Below are 4,228 nucleotides of genomic sequence, written 5' to 3' on the forward strand. Positions count from 1 at the left end.
ACAAGAAATTAGCAACATCCACTCCTTCCACTCTGTATAGCACAATTGCGAATGTTTTATTGTTAAATTATATTACATGTACACGTATTTGTGTAAGATTTAAAAACATGTATAGTTTATATGTGCATGTAGGTAAAGTTTATATTTCTATCTGCATATTTTTTCTCAAGATGTTATTTTTCCTCTTGTTTTCCCTTGCCAGGTAATGATCGGGCCTAAAAGGGAGGAGAAATTGTCTATGGCTTTGCCTTTCTTGAATGCCATCTCCAGAGAGTAAGATGACAACTAAATTTTAAGTCAGTGGTCCTCCATTCCTACCTGTGGTATTTTGGACACACTTGCAGGTATGACTATATTATCAGGGAACTGCATGTTTATTGGAACAAAGCCCAAGATGGATAGGATATGATCGATCATGTTCTTCTTTAGCTTGATGACACCGCTTGTAGCTGAATATTAAAAGCTCATCCAAGATCCAGGTAATAGTGGGCATTACAGTACCTAGTAATTACAGCTGTGGGTAATAACAGGTCTCCCTAAATGGGGACTTTCTCAACAACCCAGTCCTAAAACTAAACCTACCTCTAGAAAGCATTTACTAAGTTACTTCTCAGGTCTTTATTTCTATTTCTGTGCTTGAATCATCATATGGGCTTTTAATTTCTTATGGCCTGACATTTTCTGTTTCTTTTTATGTACAACTACTTATGGATTACCAGGCATGGAATATGTTCTCAATAAACTTTTACTGAGATACATAAATATATTATATTGAGTGATTTTGTAAGGAGCCTGGCCAAACAAGCAGAAAATGATAAATGATGGGGGGGGGAAGAGACATAATTTTCAGTGGGATTTAGGCAATCCAGTCAATTTTGGAAATGCACAAGAAATAAGGGCTCTGATACAATATGCTGATATTGAAATATATAGAGTTATGGTACAACTAGCTATAGTTTCAGAGTTTTATGAGAGTAACAAGTGGCTTCCAAATGAAATCAATATGAAATAGTACCAAAGAATAACTTCCCAGCATCCAGCTGAATTACATTTTTCATTGGAAGTGTCATTTCTTGGTTTTTTTTTCCCCTTCAAGAGATCACTTCTTGGGAACTCATTTGGGAGTCAGTGATACCAGTAAATCCTTGAAATAAGACTCCAAACAAAGGGACTGTTGTCCAAGTGCTACCCTGTGAAGGTAAGTTTTTTTTTGTTTTGTTTTTTTGTTTTTTTTTCCAGAATAGTCCTTGCTTTCTAAAAGCAAGCATGTCTGGGCAGAAAATTAGATGTTAATTTTCTGAAGATTGATAACTTCTGGTTATATTCTAATTAAATTCAAAGGCCAGAATACATAGTGAGATAAGAGATACAGATTTTCTTATATACGTTCATAGATTTTCTACATTTCAGTTAGTATGGTTATGGTTAATAATAATGATTTCCTTAACTTTTCTTATTCAAAAACTAAGTTCCTGATTGGCTATATCCATTGTGTTAACAGAGCATCATTTGCAAGAGATTCAGTGGTTTTCAACAACTATTAGACTGGAGGGAAGACAACTATTTTTGTCTGAAAATATTGATGAAATGAATGAGTGACCTAGAACTTTAAGGAACCAATACATAGGGAAAGAGATAAAAATATGAAATAGTTGGAAAGTGCCTATCACTTTTCAGCCCAGCAAGGAAGAAAAAGTAGTACTGATGTTTGATTTAAGAAGATTTAAAGTAATTTTTCTGGCCAGTTTGGACCCAGCAGCTGAAAATGTGGCTTTCTTTGTGTCCCCTGGGTGGATTCATTCCAGGACATGTAGAGGTAGAGTGTTTAAGAATTTCATAGTCCCCAACAGGTTCCTAAGAAAATGTGTCCCACAGCTTTGCCAATTCTCCCTGCTGTATCCTTGCAGGTGATGACTACAAATGAGAGGTGGATTTATTACTGAGGGTGCCCTTACTTCTACCACAAATTTCACCAAAACAATGATACAGTCTTCTTTATGCTTGGAGAATCATCTCTTTCCTGTGTTGCAGTGGACACCTCCTGCAGATAAGAAATGCTTAACTGAGAAATGCTCATATTGGGATATCATCGATGAGACTTTAATTTGGGCATGGTGACTGTTTCCCTTGCTGCCACTTGACTCAATCCCAGGAGCCTCAGTAGAGGAAATATTATTGCACAAGAAACTCAAAATGATGGAATTTCTCAGTGCTCCCATAAATATACATTTATAATTTCCATTTGCCATATGGTAAATTTTAAATATTGGATAATTTTTTAAAAACTTTACACAATTTTTTCAAGACTTCAAGGCATATCTAAATATTAAATATATAAAAATTAAGTTCCCTCTTCTCTACCAATTTTACCCTCCCCCCAAGTTGTCTTCTATTAAGAGAGCTGTGTGCATTCATTAAGTGTTTAGATGCACACATACAGTAGATACACACAAACTATTTTTGAGGGATTCTAGAAGTGGGGCCATATCGTACACACTCTTCTGCAAATTGTCTTTCATTTAACAGTTTTTAATATTCTTTTCTATTTCAGTAATACACATCTGTGTCATTTGTTGAATGACTGCACTACTGTTTTGTAGATGAAATAGAATTAAATGTTACAAGTATTTCTCATTCATACATATTTATGTTAGCACCACATTTCTGTGCAATGAAACTCCCTATCAATAATTCTGCACTTGTCTATTACACTATAATGAATTACTTAGCACTTGAAATACTGGGATTAAGGATATGCACATTTAAAATTATTACAAGATATCCTTAAAATGTGGTAACAACTTTTCCTAAAATGGCAATCAATGAATTTGCCAGCTTTCCCACAATTTCACAGATAATGGATTTTATAAATATTTAATTTTTTTGCCAATGTAATAGCCCAAACTATTGTCTTAAATTGTATTTTTTTTGTTTTTAAGTTTGATCATTTTTTCATATGTTTATTAGCCATCTGTATTCTTTAATTTCCTCTTTATGTCCAATTTTAGGGGTGGGGTTTAGATTTCTGGTTTTGAAGAACTCATTTATTCTTGGGGGAATAAGCTTTGGATTGTGAAGCATTATAGATATTTTTATGAACTTTTATACTTCTTTTTTGTTAAAAGAATGCGTATGATTGTTATATGTCCAAGTATAACCATGTTTGCTTTTATGGCTTCTGAGATTCATGTCATTTTGGAAAAAATATTTATACTGATTTCATAAAACCGTTCACCTATGTTAACTTCTTATTCTTTTGTGTTTCTTTTATTCAAATTATTAAATCATGAGAAATTTTTTTGATTTGAAATCTTAAAGTTGCCAAGTTATTTGCCATTACTTGCGATTATTTGCCAATAATTGCCCATTTATCTGTAATGCCATCTTGCACATATGCTGTATTTCATCTGTGACTGGCACCATTTTTGTTCTGTGGATATGTGTGTCTCTTCTTCTGCCTCCTGTCTCATGTGTCTTCTTGTTGGAAGAAATTACAGTTTTGACTGCAATTTCATCAACTTTAATAAATTAATTTAGGGGGAATTTGTTTTTAATAATATAAGTCTTCCTATCCAAGGACAAGGTATGTCTTTCTTTTTATTCTACAATTTTAATTACTGTTAACATTTTCACTTTGTATTGGGGGTTTTCTTTCAGTTTATTTTCTTGATATTTTTTTCTATATCTGAAAATTTTGTTTTGGGGGGTAAATGGTCACCTTACTCTTCTCATAACTTTTCAGATTTTCTCAAAGGACATACCAAATCCTTTGCAAATACATATCATTTTTATTCTCTCCTTCCAAATGATCTTGATTTACTTATGTTGATAATGTTCACTGACTGGCACTTTCAGAGCATTTAAAGAAATGTGGAGCTATTACCCACGCTTGATTTAATTATTTTTTAATGTAAAGTTTCTTGGGTTTGACCAGAACATTGTTCCTGGTGTATTAATCAAAAAGACTCCAAGAAAGAACTATCATCCAGAAAAGATGAGTGAGTTAAACTTACTAAAGCAAGGGAAAACACCACTTTGACAATATTTAGTAGTGTTTCAAAATAGGCTTTAGGATCTGGGCTGATATGGTTTGAGGTGGGCTTTTCAAAAAATGGAAATGGTTATGAATGCACAAAATTTGGCATACAATAGTTTAAGGTTGGTAAAAGAGTAATATGAAGTCCTTGATGTGAGTCTAGGTAATCAAATTTTTGTCTGATAAATGAGT

General features: G+C 33.2%; 1 long non-coding RNA gene across 1 annotated transcript; it reads left to right on the forward strand.

The window, feature by feature from the left end:
* The first annotated feature begins 296 nt into the window (after positions 1-296).
* LOC144237522 (uncharacterized) lies at positions 297-2,371 on the forward strand. The gene is made up of 3 exons (XR_013336876.1): positions 297-344; positions 1,097-1,198; positions 1,908-2,371. It is a non-coding gene; the product is annotated as an uncharacterized LOC144237522 (long non-coding RNA).
* The last annotated feature ends 1,857 nt before the right edge of the window (positions 2,372-4,228 follow it).

The sequence above is a fragment of the Crocuta crocuta genome, unplaced genomic scaffold, assembly GCF_008692635.1.
Source record: "Crocuta crocuta isolate KB4526 unplaced genomic scaffold, BGI_CrCroc_1.0 scaffold627, whole genome shotgun sequence".
Lineage (NCBI taxonomy): Eukaryota > Metazoa > Chordata > Mammalia > Carnivora > Hyaenidae > Crocuta > Crocuta crocuta.